Source organism: Ictidomys tridecemlineatus, chromosome 4 (assembly GCF_052094955.1).
Source record: "Ictidomys tridecemlineatus isolate mIctTri1 chromosome 4, mIctTri1.hap1, whole genome shotgun sequence".
Taxonomy (NCBI): Eukaryota; Metazoa; Chordata; class Mammalia; order Rodentia; family Sciuridae; genus Ictidomys; species Ictidomys tridecemlineatus.
This window is the reverse complement of record NC_135480.1, coordinates 123352245-123368928: the sequence shown is the minus strand read 5'-3', so window position 1 is coordinate 123368928 and position 16684 is coordinate 123352245.

Genomic DNA, 16684 nt, shown 5'->3' with positions numbered 1-16684 from the left:
GTCTGCTCTGCTGGCCGGTCGAAGGTCCGCCTACCCAGCAGGCGCAAGGGGCACCTCTGTCTCTCCGTAGGTTGCTGGGCCTAACCTCCCGATGGGTCCCCAGTATGCCTACCTTGCAGGCACTGAGGGTGGGGCCGGTTCCGGCCCGCAACAAGCCGGTGGGCCTGATCTGCCACTGGTCACAGTCCCGCCTACCTTGCGGGCACTGGGGGAGGGGACGGTCCTGCCCCTCAGCAGGCCGCTAGGCCTGATCTGCTGGTGGTCACAGTCCCGCCTACATTGCAGGCACTGGGGGAGGGGACAGGCCTGCCCCACAGAAGGCCGCTGGTGGGTCACAGGACCCTGTTCCCTGCAGGCGCGTGTGTCAGCTCTGTCTCTCCGCAGATTGCTGGGCCTGGCCTGCCCGTGGGTCGCCGGTTCTCCTACCTTGCAGGCACTCGGGGTGGGGCCGGCTCTGGCCCCAAACCAGCCGCTTGGCCTGCTCTGTCGGTGGTCACAGTCCCGCCTACCTTGCAGGCACTGGGGGAGGAGACGGGCCTGCCCCACAGAAGGCCACTGGTGGGTCGCAAGACCCCGTTCCTGCAGGCGCGTGTGTCAGCTCTTTCTCTTCGCAGATTGCTGGGCCTGACCTGCCTGTTGGTCGCCGGTTCTCCTACCTTGCAGGCACTGGGGGTGGGGCCTGCTCCGGCCCGCAACCAGCCGCTGGACCTGCTCTGCCGGTGGTCACAGTCCCGCCTACCTTGCAGGCACTGGGGGAGGGGACTGTCCTGCCCCTCAGCAGGCCGCTAAGACTGATCTGCTGGAGGTGACAGTCCCGCCTACCTTGCAGGCACTGGGGGAGAAGACGGGCCTGCCCCACAGAAGGCGGCTGGTGGGTTGCAGGACCCCGTTCCCTGCAGGCGCGTGTGTCAGCTCTGTCTGTCCGCAGATTGCTGGGCCTGGCCTGCCCGTGGGTCGCCGGTTCTCCTACCTTGCAGGCACTGGGGGTGGGGCCGGCTCGGGCCCCAACCAGCCGCTGTGCCTGCTCTGCCGGTGGTCACAGTCCCGCCTACCTTGCAGGCACTGGGGGAGGGGATGGGCCTGCCCCACAGAAGGCTGCTGGTGGGTCGCAGGACGCCGTTCCCTGCAGGCGCGTGTGTCAGCTCTGTCTCTCTGCAGATTGCTGGGCCTGACCTGCCCGTGGGTCGCCGGTTCTCCTACCTTGCAGGCACTGGGGGTGGGGCCGGCTCGGGCCACAACCAGCCGCTGGGCCTTCTATGCTGGTGGTCCCTAACATTTCTATGGTAACTGACCCTGTTTAACATCAATGCAAGTAGACTCCTATGGGACATGATGTGTATTTTGACATTTATTTTTATTCAACACTGGTACATTACTATTTCTTCAGTTGATGCACATCATAGGATATATATTTCATCCTCAAGTTCACAAATTTCTAGGCATTTGGTTCACTTTCAATCAAATCCTGCTTCAGAACACATGTATTCCTCCATGTTTTTTGACTGGTCTTTTCATGAGACTTCTTTCCAAACACATTATTTTGGATTTCCATAATCATTTTGGAACCAAAACTCACACACCCCTCATGGTAAACCATCACCCTAATATTACCATTAGATGTATAACTGGTTGGAATGAATGATCGTGTGTCAATATAAGATTTCTTATATGTTTTCAGATATCAATTCAATCCATTATTTAAATTGGAACCAGTTATATTCTTTATTCAAAGTATTGTCTATTAATACATTATCTCTATACTCATAGACCCAGGGTACACCTATTTGTACCCCCGAATTCTAATTTATACTTCTTCAACATATTGCACCCAAAAATAGTGGAAGAAATACTCATGTCACCTGATCTACATATATATTTTATCACAGTGATATTCTGAACACAAAATGCAAAGGTCACACTTATGATTGTACCTAAGCCTAATTGGAAAGTGAGCATGGATTACTAAAACCATCCTTGTCTAGGTTGGCTAATGCTCTCAAATGTCAATTCTATTGGTGACTACACATTTGTTTCTGCCTAAGATTATATATTTTACCTCAACCTTGTTGAAAATGTCTAATCCTATCACTCACTTTATACTATGTCTAATTTCCTAATGTCTATATTCATATCTGCTTTTCTACATATCTTCCCCAGTTCATCATTGTGACTGACTCTTCACATGTGTTGACATTTATATTCACTCTCTAACGGACACCCTATTGCTAAAGAACTTTTGGTCCAAATATTATACTCACTCTTCTTCCTAAACCTACTATCTTTCTAATCCTACCTACTGTCCCTTTTTGACTTGATCTTCTTTTCTACATTCAATCATCCAAGGTAAGGTGCTATGCCATTGTATGTTGATTTATCAAAGACATCTGAACAGAATGTAATTCAAAGCTAAGTATACCAATCAAGGGCCCAATGCCCTTATGACCTTCAAATCTTACTTAGATTTCTGTTTTCATACATATATTTCACCTCTATATTATTATAAATATCACAGGCTCCCAATACCATTCTTCATCCAGGGGAATGAGTTCTAACCCAAATTGAACATGTTCTTTACCCCAAGCATTCACTGTTTCCTAAATCTCACTTTACAGAAGAGCAGGGACACAGTTGGTCTTACAATACAGGAATGTAGGGGATTTTCCACCTGGTGAGAACCTCCAAGGTCCATGCAGAAATGATCCCTGGAGAAGATGTAGGCAGCTAGGAAGGACCTGAGAGAGTAAAAGTCATCTTCCGTGGCAAACAACATGGTCAGGATGAAGGGATGTGTCTGAATGAGCCTCTTTCTTCTTCATGTAGACAAGATTGACCAAACCAGGCCTGTGTGGAGAGCTTTTCCAGGGTTCCTATGGTTGATATACCATTCTAACATGTGAAATTGTCACAGGAAGCAGGGGCAGCCTCCATCTCATGGGACCCTTGGAAGCAACAGTTACGACAAAGTGGTTTCCAAGGCAGTGACCTCATTCAGTTCCTGAAGGAAGTGACCTCACCACACTTCCTTGGTGATGGAACTCTCTGAACTTGGGATCCAGGAAGCCAGGCACCCAGAGGCAGTCCCAGAGCCAGTCCCAGTGGGCTCACTTGTTTGGATTTACCAAGGACAGAGTCAGTCTTTCTTGGTACCTACAGATGTGAGGATGGCCAATTGCCAGTAAAGCTCTGAAGGGGGTCTTTCCAGAGAAAGCAGGTAGTGGCTCACCCCTTTCTCCTGACAACTTCAAAGAATTGGCCAAGGAGGCCAGATCTGTGACAAGACAGGCCAATTCGGGGGAACCTACTATGGCTCACCAGTCAGAGGACACTGTGGGTAGTCACAGACCTCTTTGGGGGAAGGAGGTGGCTTTGTGGGTGTGGGTGTGAGTTTGTGGTTTGGTCTCATGTTCTGAGAAGAGCTAGGAAAGGCGAATTGTTTGATTGAAAGTGGACTGTTTCTAGCAAGTCTTTTGACAAGGCAAGTGTTGCTTTTTCTGTGTATCACACTGTGTCCGTGGTTGTAGACATTAGAACAGAGAATGCATCAATGGATGTGTCCTGTCTAGTAAAAAGATTCCAGCATTCATCCTGCCCAATTTATGAATGGACTGCGGCTTGCCTTATCCATGGGCAAAACCTACTATCTTCCTAAATTTCTGTTTTCTTCCTGAATTCTGGCCACTCTTCAGAATAGGCTCATCGTTTTGTGTTCAAGATATGTACCACCTCGAAGCTTGGTGACGTGGCCATGTACTAGATAGCTGAAAGGAATGGCGAGCATCTCAGAAAACTCAGATATCAGTGGGCCCATTAAAGTCTCAGTGGAGAAACCCTGCTTTGGGATATTTGTTTACCTATTTTTCTGTTTCCCTTGATGTCAGCAAGGTCTTTGCCTCAGGACACACCTTTGTGAAGCCTGAAGAAAACAGTTTTCAAATGCAAACGAATGGGCATCACTTGTGGCTCTTTGCTTAATTGCTTTGCAAGGGGATGTGTCTGAATCAGCCTCTTGGCCCTGTGTGAGTCTGTGGCTTAGATTGTCAGCACCGATGGATCTCAGGAAAGATCCCATATGTGCATCCAAAGCCAATATGGCAAAACAGCAGTCATTGTGGATGAAGTCTCTCGCCTTCCTCTGTAAGGTCCCTGACCTGCATCAAGTGAGAATAGGGATCCTTTGGGTCAAATGAGTTTTTCAAAGCCCTGCAGAGGCTAGCCATTATGTGCTTGTGTTTTCTCATGACTCCAATTTACACAAAAAATCTGTACACCACCATCAGCAGGCCTCAAATTTTAGAAGCCTAGCAGTATTAAAGGCAGGCCTATTTGATCACTCCTGGTTCAAAGAAGGGTGTACAGGCCACCCTGGAATTAGGCAAATGAGGGGCAAAGGAGCTTATTGTGGACACTGTCTTAGGCTGCGACCCTCAAAGAAACCTCAAGCCAGAGGTTATGAGGATTGTCTATATGGAAGAAGTTGAGGGCCTTGTGGCAGTGTTTTGGTTTGAATTCTGGTCATTTGTATGGCGGTGGAAGAGATGACTGGGTCCGCCTGGGCTTGAATTCTGGTGTGATTCCCCTTGGAGACTGAGTTCTGGAACTGACCTCAGAGAAGTATTGCCATGAATTGAGTTGGGATTTTCCAAGGCCACGCATGAGAGTCCCCCCTGGAAACTGAGATCGAATCCCAGGGTGACTTTCAAAAGAACACTGAAAATCTCAGCCAGGATATCACATGATTTTATTCCTAAAGACATGGAAGCCATAGTTGAGAGTCAAAACACACATGGACCTCACATTGTAGACCTCAGTGGGCCTGGTTTCATGTGACGTTTTTTGGCCACTCATTGGGAAGCCTTGTTTGTGAGAGTTCTCCAGAGCTTTCATTGAAATGATCTTTCTCACCATTAAATGGTTCCTGAATGAATGGAAACCCACAGTGCCTCCAACTTCATCCTTTAAAAATGGCTAGATAAATACCGTGAAATCTTTGAAATTCCCATGACCAAGTGGCAATGGAAAACCTTAGGATGTCCTGTTGCTGATCATGAGTTTACCAGACAGGTGCCTCGATTGACTGCTTTCATGAAAATGATGAAGAACAGAGATGCCAGTGAGGTGGGGCCTGCTGAGTAGTGGGCCTAGAGCAGTGGTGTGCAGGTGTGTGATAGAACATCTGTGGTGGGGCCATGTGGATCTGCCATGGGCTTCCAAATGTCTTGTGACAGACATGGTGCAGCCAGCAGAACCTTATATGTAAAGGCATCTTGTTATATGGAGAGGTTTCAGAACAATGTTCAGAACCAGGTTGCTATGGTCAAAGGGCCAAGCTCTGTGGGATAGAAGCATGGTTGGTGCATTCTCCTAGGACCCTGACACACCACACGTGACAGAACTCCCTTCAGCACTGTGTCCCAGTTGAAGTCTTTGTATTTCGTGAAGCAAATACCAAACTCCCAGTGAAGCCGCAAGAAACACCACGAATAGTGGAGGATGACCAAATGGCTTCACAGTTCCCACGGGGAGATACTTAGCCCCCAGTTGCAAAAGTTTACCTACAAAGCGAGATTCAGCACTTCTGCCTCATGTTCATTGGAAAATCAGAAACCATGTCCTCCAGGTCACATAGATGCAGACCCAGCTTTGATGGTCTCACTACATAGGAAGCTAATGCTCCTGACAACAACATATATTTCAAGAGCGCAACCTCAGAGGCAGTTTCTCAAGAAGTCTTTAGGCCAGCAGAGCTCCATGTTTGTGGAGTGTTTATCTTCTCCCTTACTTATGGAAACTCCTCTACCACCTCCAAATTTGTAAACTCCTGAGCATTTTTCATTCCACATATCTATTCAAAGATTTTCTAACTCTTCTCCTCGAATTGTGTCTTACTTGGGGCAAGGCTATTGTCAAGGCATTTTTCTGGATGACAGTGGGAAGATTTTGTGTAGCACATTTTTGCATACATATTGGATTCATTTTCCTACTTTCCATTCCAAATAATGAATCCCTGACACTAACCCATACCCTACTAGACTCTGACTACAAATTCTAATATGATAGAAAAAAATAACCCAAACAGAATAAAAATACAAGCAGTTCAGTGGAGGCATGGTGTGTAGTTGGACAGGCCTTTTGCATTATAAAGGGTAGATATTATGAATCTAGTCCAATGTAATAGTTCTCCATGTGTTTTTAAACTTAACCAATATGTGAATTCCTGTCTCCCTTTCTCTGCAGACTATTCAGCACATGTATTTTTACATGCACATAGAGAATCCTACCTGGTTTCCCAGCTACATTCTTGTGAGGTGGCTGACTTGGCAGATACAAACTGTGAGAAGAAATCACTCCTCCTAAATGCTGTTGGAACAGAAAATCAACCTATGGTTGAGCTTCCTACTTTAACAACATGATACATACATCCATGTTCAGTAAAATAAATATTTCTGGATCTTGGGATATATATATTTCATGATAAATTTCAAATGGCATATATATTTTTACTTTTTAAAGTCTCTCTATGTGTGTTTTGTGTATATATACATAATATATATATATATATATATATATATATATATATATATATATATATATATATATACACACACTCTCCAGATTTTTCAAAATATAAAATATGTGTGTTTTATTTTACACTCCCTGAATTCATGTTCATGTATGTGGATTTATAATCAACTTTTCACAAGATTATTCTCAGAAATATTCATCCACCTGAAATACATATTTGTTTCCTAGTACTGAAAACTAACTTCAGTGAATGGTGCATAGAAATCCTAACATTTCTACAGTAACTGACACTGTTTAACATCAATGCAAGTAGACTCCTATGGAACATGATGTGTGTTTTGACATTTATTTTTATTCAACACTGGTACATTACTATTTCTTCAGTTGATGCACATCATAGGATATATATTTCATCCTCAAGTTCACAAATTTCTAGGCATTTGGTTCACTTTCAATCAAATCCTGCTTCAGAACACATGTATTCCTCCATGTTTCTTGACTGGTCTTTTCATGAGACTTCTTTCCAAACACATTATTTTGGATTTCCATAATCACTTTGGAACCAAAACTCACACACAACTCATGGTAAACCATCACCCTAATATTACCATTAGATGTATAACTGGTTGGAATGAATGATCGTGTATCAATATAAGAGTTCTTATATGTTTTCAGATATCAATTCAATCCATTATTTAAATTGGAACCAGTTATATTCTTTATTCACAGTATGGTCTATTCATGCATTATCTCTGTACTCATAGACCCAGGGTACACCTATTTGTACCCCCAAATTCTAATTTATGCGTCTTCAACGTATTGATCCCAAAAATAGTGGAAGAAATACTCATGTCACCTGATCTACATATATATTTTATCACAGTGATATTCTGAACACAAAATGCAAAGGTCACACTTATGATTGTACCTAAGCCTAATTGGAAAGTGAGCATGGATTACTAAAACCATCCTTGTCTAGGTTGGCTAATGCTCTCAAATGTCAATTCTATTGGTGACTGCACATTTTTTTTTGCCTAAGATTATATATTCAACCTCAACCCTGTTGAAAATGTCTATTCCTATCACTCACTTTATACTTTGCCTAATTTTCTAATTTCTATATTCATATCTGCTTTCCTACATATCTTCCCCAGTTCATCATTGTGACTGACTCTTCACATGTGCTGACATTTAAATTCACTCTCTAACAGACACCCTATTGCTAAAGAACTTTTGGTCCAAATATTATACTCACTCTTCTTCCTAAACCTACTGACTATCTTTCTAATCCTACCCACTATCTCTTTTTGACTTGATCTTCTCTTCTACATTCAATCATCCAAGGTACAAGGTCCTATGCCATTGTATGTTGATTTATCAGAGACATCTGTACAGAATGTAATTCAAAGCTAAGTATCCCAATCAAGGGCCCAATGCCCTTCTGGCCTTCAAATCTTACTTAGATTTCTGTTTTCATACATATATTTCACCTCTATATTATTATAAATATCACAGGTTCCCAATACCCTTCTTCATCCAGCAGAATGATTTCTAACCCAAATTGAACATGTTCTTAACCCCAAGCATTCACTGTTTCCTCAATCTCACTTTACAGAAGAGCAGGGACAGAGTTGGTCTTACAACACAGGTATGTAGGAATGTAGGGGATCTTCCACCTACTGCGAACCTCCAAGGTCCATGCAGAAATGATGCCTGGAGAAGATGTAGGCAGCTAGGAAAGACCTGAGAGATTAAAACTCATCTTCCATGGCAAACAACCTGGTCAGGATGAAGGGATGTGTCTGAATGAGCCTCTCTCTTCTTCATGTAGGGAAGATGGACCAAACAAGGCCTGTGTGGAGAGCTTTTCCTGGGTGCCTATGGTTGATATACCATTCTAACTTGTGAAAGTGTCAAAGGAAGCAGGGGCAGCCTCCATCTCATGGGACCCTTGGAAGGAACAGTTAGGACAAAGTGGTTTCAAAGGCAGTGACCTCATTCAGTTCCTGAAGGAAGTGACCTCACCACACTTCCTTGGTGATGGAACTCTCTGAACATGGGATCCAGGAAGCCAGGCACCCAGAGGCATTCCCAGTGCCAGTCCCAGGGGGCTCACTTGTTTGGATTTACCAAGGACAGAGTCAGTCTTTCTTGGTACCTACAGATGTGAGGATGGCCAATTGCCAGGAAAGCTCTGAAGAGGGTCTTTCCTGAGAAAGCAGGTAGTGGTTCACCCCTGGCTCCAGACAACTTCACAGAATTGGCCAAAAAGGCCAGATCTGAGACAGGACAGGCCATTTCTGGGGAACCTAGTATGGCCCACCATTCAGAGGACACTGCGAGTAGTCACAGACCTCCTTGGGGGAAGGAGGTGGCTTTGTGGGTGTGGGTGTGAGTTTGTGGTTTGGTCTCAGGTTCTGAGAAAAGCTAGGAAAGGCGGTTTGTTTGGTTTGGAGTGGACTGTTTCTATCAAGTCTTTTGACAAGGCGAGTGTTGCTTTGTCTGTGTATCGCACTGTGTCCTTGGTTGTAGACATTAGAAAAGAGAATTCATCAATGGATGTGTCTTGTCTAGTAGATAGTTTCCAGCATTCATCCTGCACAATGTATGAATGGACTGTGGCTTGCCTTATCCATGGGCAAAACCTACACTCTTCCTAAATTTCTGTTTTCTTCCTAAATTCTGGCAACTCTTCAGAATAGGCTCATGGTTTTGTGTCCAAGATATGTACCACCTCCAAGCTTGGTGACATGGCCATGTACTAGATAGCTGAAAGGAATGGCCAGCATCTCAGAAAAAGTCTCAGTGGAGAAACCTTGCTTTGGGCCTTTTGCTTACCTATTGTTCTGTTTCCCTGGATATCAGCAAGGTCTGATATCCAGGGAAACAGAACAACCTCAATGGCATTTTTTCAAGAAGTCTTTAAGCCAGCAGAGCTTCATGTTTGTGGAGGGTGTATCCTCGCTTTTACTTATGGAAACTCCTCTACCACCTCCAAAGTTGTGAACTCCTGAGCACTTTTCATTCCACATATGTATTCAAAGATTTTCTAACTCTTCTCCTCAAATTGCGTCTTACTTGGGGCAAGGGTATTGTCAAGGCATTTTTCTGGATGACAGTGGGAAGATTTTGTGTAGCACATATTTACATACACATTGGATTCATTTTCCTATTTTCCATTCCAAATAATGAATCCCTGACACTAACCCATACCCTACTAGACTCTGACTACAAATTCTAATATGATAGAAAAAAATAACCCAAACAGAATAGAAATACAAGCAGTTCAGAGGAGGCATGGTGTGAAGTTGGACAGGCCATTTGCAGTATAAAGGGTAGATGTTATGAATCTAGTCCAATGTAATAGTTCTCCATGTGTTTTTAAACTTAACAAATATGTGAATTCCTGTCTCCCTTTCTCTGCAGCCTATTCAGCACATGTATTTTTACATGCACATAGAGAATCCTACCTGGTTTCCCAGCTACATTCTTGTGAGGTGGCTGACTTGGCAGATACAAACTGTGAGAAGAAATCACTCCTCCTAAATGCTGTTGGAACTGAAAATCAACCTATGGGTGAGCTGCCTAGTTCAACAACATGATACATACATCCATGTTCAGTAAAATAAATAATTCTGGATCTTGGGATGATATATATATCATGATAAATTTCAATTGGCATATATATTTTTACTTTTTAATGTCTCTCTCTCTGTGTGTTTATATATACATATATATATATATATATATATATATATATATACATGTATATATACATATATATATATATATATATATATATGTATATATACATGTATATATACACACACACACTCTCCAGATATTTCAAAATATAAAATATGTGTGTCTTATATTACACTCCCTGAATTCATGTTCATGTATGTGGATTTATAATCAACTTTTCACAAGATTATTTTCAGAAATATTCACCAACCTGAAATACTTATTTGTTTCCTAGTACTGAAAACTAACTTCAGTGAATGGTGCATAGGAATCCTAACATATCTACAGTAACTGACCCTGTTTAACATCAATGCAAGTAGACTCCTATGGGACATGATGTGTTTTTTGACATTTATTTTTATTCAACACTGGGACATTACTATTTCTTCAGTTGATGCACATCATAAAATATATATTTCATCCTCAAGTTAACAAATTTCTAGGCATTTGGTTCACTTTCCATCAAATCCTGCTTCAGAACACATGTATTCTTCCATGTTTCTTGACTGGTCTTTTCATGAGACTTCTTTCCAAACACATTATTTTGGATTTCCATAATCACTTTGGAACCAAAACTCACACACCCCTCATGGTAAACCATCACCCTAATATTACCATTAGATGTATAACTGGTTGGAATGAATGATCCTGTATCAATATAAGATTTCTTATATGTTTTCAGATATCAATTCAATCCATTATTTAAATTGGAACCATTATATTCTTTATTCACAGTATGATCTATTCATGCATTATCTCTATACTCATAGATCCAGGGTACACCTATTTGTACCCCCGAATTTTAATTTATACATCTTCAATGAATTGCTCCCAAAAATAGTGGAAGAAATACTCATGTCACCTGATGTACATATATATTTTATCACAGTGATATTCTGAACACAAAATGCAAAGGTCACACTTATGATTGTACCTAAGCCTAATTGGAAAGTGAGCATGGATTACTAAAACCATCCTTGTCTAGGTTGGCTAATGCTCTCAAATGTCAATTCTATTGGTGACTACACATTTGTTTCTGCCTAAGATTATATATTCAACCTCAACCCTGTTGAAAATGTCTAATCCTATCACTCACTTTATACTTTCCCTAATTTCCTAATGTCTATATTCATATCTGCTTTCCTACATATCTTCCCCAGTTCGTCATTGTGACTGACTCTTCACATGTGCTGACATTTATATTCACTCTCTAACAGACACCCTATTGCTAAAGAACTTTTGGTCCAAATATTGTACTCACTCTTCTCCCTAAACCTACTGACTATCTTTCTAATCCTACCTACTATCCCTTTTTGACTTTATCTTCTCTTCTACATTCAATCTTCCAAGGTACAAGGTCCTATGCCATTGTATGTTGATTTATCAGAGACAACTGTACAGAATGTAATTCAAAGCTAAGTATCCCAATCAAGGGCCCAATGCCCTTCTGGCCTTCAAATCTTACTTAGATTTCTGTTTTCATACATATATTTCACCTCTATATTATTATAAATATCAAGGTTCCCAATACCCTTCCTCATCCAGCAGAATGATTTGTAACCCAAATTGAACATGTTCTTAACCCCAAGCATTCAATCTTTCCTCAATCTCACTTTACATAAGAGCAGGGACAGAGTTGATCTTACAATACAGGAATGTAGGGGATCTTCCTCCTGCTGAGAACGTCCAAGGTCCATGCAGAAATGATCCCTGGAGAAGATGTAGGCAGCTAGGAAGGACCTGAGAGAGTAAAAGTCATCTTCCATGGCAAACAACCTGGTCAGGATGAAGGGATGTGTCTGAATGAGCCTCTCTTCTTAATGTAGACAAGATGGACCAAACCAGGCCTGTGTGGAGAGCTTTTTTTGGGTGCCTATGGTTGATATACCAATCTAACTTGTGAAAGTGTCACAGGAAGCAGGGGCAGCCTCCATCTCATGGGACCCTTGGAAGCAACAGTTAGGACAAAGTGGTTTCCAAGGCAGTGACCTCATTCAGTACCTGAAGGAAGTGACCTCACCACACTTCCTTGGTGATGGAACTCTCTGAACTTGGGATCCAGAAAGCCAGGCACCCAGAGTCATTCACAGTGCCAGTCCCAGGGGGCTCACTTGTTTGGATTTACCAAGGACAGAGTCAGTCTTTCTTGGTACCTACAGATGTGAGGATGGCCAATTGCCAGGAAAGCTCTGAAGGGGGTCTTTCCTGAGAAAGCAGGTCATGGCTCACCCCTGGCTCCTGACAACTTCACAGATGGCCAAGTATGCCAGATCTGAGACAAGACAGGCCGTTTCGGGGGAACCTAGTATGGCCCACCATTCAGAGGACACTGCGGGTAGTCACAGACGTCCTTGGGAGAAGGAGGTGTCTTTGTGGGTGTGGGTGTGAGTTTGTGGTTTGGTCTCATGGTCTGAGAACAGCTAGGAAAGGCGGATTGTTTGGATTGGAGTGTACTGTTTCTAGTAAGTCTTTTGACAAGGCGAGTGTTGCTTTGTCTGTGTATCCCACTGTGTCCGTGGTTGTAGACATTAGAAAAGAGAATGCATCAATGGATGTGTCCTGTCAATTAGAAAGCTTCCAGCATTCATCCTGCCCAATTTATTAATGGACTGTGGCTTGCCTTATCCATGGGCAAAATCTACTATCTTCCTAAATTCCTGTTTTCTTCCTGAATTCTGGCCACTCTTCAGAATAGGCTCATGGTTTTGTGTCCAAGATATGTACCACCTCCAAGCTTGGTGACATGGCCACGTACTAGATAGCTGAAAGGAATGGCGAGCATCTCAGAAAACTCAGATATCAGTGGGCCCATTAAAGTCTCAGGGCAGAAACCTTACTTTGGGCCTTTTGCTTACCTATTGTTCTGTTTCCCTGGATGTCAGCAAGGTCTTTGCCTCAGGACACACCTTTGTGAAGCCTGAAGAAAACAGTTTTCAAATGCAAACGAATGGGCATCACTTGTGGCTCTTTGCTTAATTGCTTTGCAAAGGGATGTGTCTGAATCAGCCTCTTGGCCCTGTGTGAGGCTGTGGCTTAGATTGTCAGCACGTGATGGATCTCAGGAAAGATCCCATATGTGCATCCAAAGCCAATATGGCAAAACAGCAGTCATTGTGGATGAAGTCTCTCGCCTTCCTCTGTAAGGTTCCTGAACCGCATCAAGTAAGAATAGGGATTCTTTGAGTCAAATGAGTTTTTCAAAGACCGGAAGAGGCTAGCCATTATGTGCTTGTGTTTTCTCATGACTCCAATATACACAAAAAATCTGTACCCCACCATCAGCAGGCCTCAAAGTTTAGAAGCTGAGCATTATTAAAGGCAGGCCTATTTGATCACTCCTGGTTCTAAAAAGGGTGTCCAGGCCACCCTGACATTAGGCAAATGAGGGGCAAGGAAGCTTATTGTGGACACTCTCTTAGGCTGCGCCCGTCATGGAAACCTCCAGTCAGAGGTTATGAGGATTGTCTATATGGAAGAATTTGAGGGCCTTGTGGCATTGTTTTGGTTTGAATTGGGGTCATTTGTATGGCGGGGAAAGAGATGAGTGGGTCCGCCTGGGCTTGAACTCTGGTGTGATTCCCTTTGTAGACTGAGTTCTGGAACTGACCTCAGAGAAGTATTGCCATGAATTGAGTTGGGTTTTCCAAGGCCACGCATGAGAGTCCCTTCTGAAAACTGAGATCAAAGACCAGGGGACTTTTCAAAGAACACTGGGAATCTCAGCCTAAATATCACATGATTTTATTCTTAAAGACCTGGAAGCCATAGTTGAGAGTCCAAACACACATGGACCTCACATTGTTGACCTCAGTGGGCCTGGTTTCATATGACGTTTTTTGGCCACTCTTTGTGAGAGTTCTCCAGAGCTTTCATTGAAATGATCTTTCTCACCATTAAATGGCTTCTGAATGAATGGAAACCCACAGTGCCTCCAACTTCATCCTTTAAAAATGGCTAGATAAATACCGTGCAATCTTTGAAATTCCCATGACCAGGTGGCACTGGAGAACCTTAGGATGTCCTGTTTCTGATCATGAGTTTACCAGACAGGTGCCTTGATTGACGGCTTTCATGAAAATGATGAAGAACAGAGATGCCAGTGAGGTGGGGCCTGCTGAGTAGTGGGCCTAGAGCAGTTGTGTACAGGTGTGTGATAAAACATCTATGGTGGGGCAATGTGGATCTGCCATTTGCTTCCAAATGTCTTGTGACTGACGTGGTGCAGCAAGCAGACTCTTATATGTAAAGGCATCTTGTTATATAGAGAGGTTTCAGAACAATGTTCAGAATCAGGTGGGGTCAAGGGGCCAAGATCTGTGGGATAGAAGCATTGTTGGTGAATTCTCCAAGGACCCTGACATACCACACGTGACAGAACTCCCTTCAGCAATGTGTCCCAATTGAAGTCCTTGTATTTCGTGAAGCAAATACCAAACTCCCAGTGAAGAAGCAAGAAACACCAGGAAAAATGGAGGATGACCAATTGGCTTCACAGTCCCCACGGGGGACACTTAGCTCCCAGTGGCCACAGTTTACCTAAAAAGAGAGAATTCTGCACTTCTGCCTCATGTTCATTGGAAAATCAGAAACCATGTCCTCCAAGTCACATAGATGCAGACCCAGCTTTGATGGTCTCACTATAAAGGAAGCTAATGCTCCTGACAACAACATATATTTCAAGAGCCCAACCTCAGAGGCAGTTTCTCAAGAAGTCTTTTGGCCAGCAGACCTTCATGTTTGTGGAGGGTTTATCCTTTTTCTTACGTATGGAAACTCCTCTACCACCACCAAACTTGTGAACTCCTGAGAATTTTTCATTCTACATCTGTATTCAAAGATTTTCTAACTCTTCTCCTCGAATTGCTTCTTACTTGGGGCAAGGGTATGGTCAAGACATTTTTGTGGATGACAGTGAGAAGATTTTCTGTAGCACATATTTGCATACACATTGGATTCATTTTCCTATTTTCCATTCCAAATTCTGAATCCCTGAGACTAACCCATACCCTACTAGACTCTGATTATGAATCTTAGTAAGATAGAGAAAAGTAACCCAAACAGAATAGAAATACAAGCAGTTCAGAGCAGGCATGGTGTGTAGTTGGATAGGCCTTTTGCATTATAAAGGGTAGATGTTATGAATCTAGTCCAATGTAATAGTTCTCCATGTGTTTTTAAACTTAACAAATATTTGAATTCCTGTCTCCCTTTCTCTGCAGCCTATTCAGCACATGTATTTTTACATGCACATATAAAATCCTACCTGGTTTCCCAGCTACATTCTTGTGAGGTTGCTGACTTGGCATATACAAACTATGAGAAGAAATCACTCTTCATAAATGCTGTTGGAACTGAAAATCAACCTATGGGGAGCTTCCTACTTGAACAACATGATACATACATCCATGTTCAGTAAAATAAATATTTCTGGATCTTGGAATGATATATATTTCATGATGAATTTCAATTGGCATATATATTTTTACTTTTTAATGTCTCTCTGTGTGTGTTTTGTGTATATATATATATATATATATATATATATATATATATATATTTATATACACACACACACACACACTCTCTAGATTTTTGAAAATATAAAATATGTGTGTCTTATTTTACACTCCGTGAATTCATGTTCATGTATGTGGATTTATAATCAACTTTTCACAAGATTATTCTCAGAAATATTCATCCACCTGAAATACATATTTGTTTCCTAGTACTGAAAACTAACTTCAGTGAATGGTGCATAGAAATCCTAACATTTCTACAGTAACTGACCCTATTTAACATCAATGCAAGTAGACTCCTATGGAACATGATGTGTATTTTGACATTTATTTTTATTCAACACTGGTACATTACTATTTCTTCAGTTGATGCACATCATAGGATATATAATTCATCCTCAAGTTCACAAATTTCTAGGCATTTGGTTCACTTTCAATCAAATCCTGCTTCAGAACACATGTATTCCTCCATGTTTCTTGACTGGTCTTTTCATGAGACTTCTTTCCAAACACATTATTTTGGATTTCCATAATCACTTTGGAACCAAAACTCACACACCCCTCATGGTAAACCATCACCCTAATATTACCATTAGATGTATAACTGGTTGGAATGAATGATTGTGTATCGATATGAGATTTCTTATATGTTTTCAGACATCAATTCAATCCATTATTTAAATTGGAACCAGTTATATTCTTTATTCACAGTATGATCTATTCATGCATTATCTCTATACTCATAGACCCAGGGTACACCTATTTGTACCCCCGAATTCTAATTTATACATCTTCAAAGTATTGCTCCTAAAAATATTGGAAGAAATACTCATGTCACCTGATGTACATATATATTTTATCATAGTGATATTCTGGACACAAAATGCAAAAGTCACACTTAT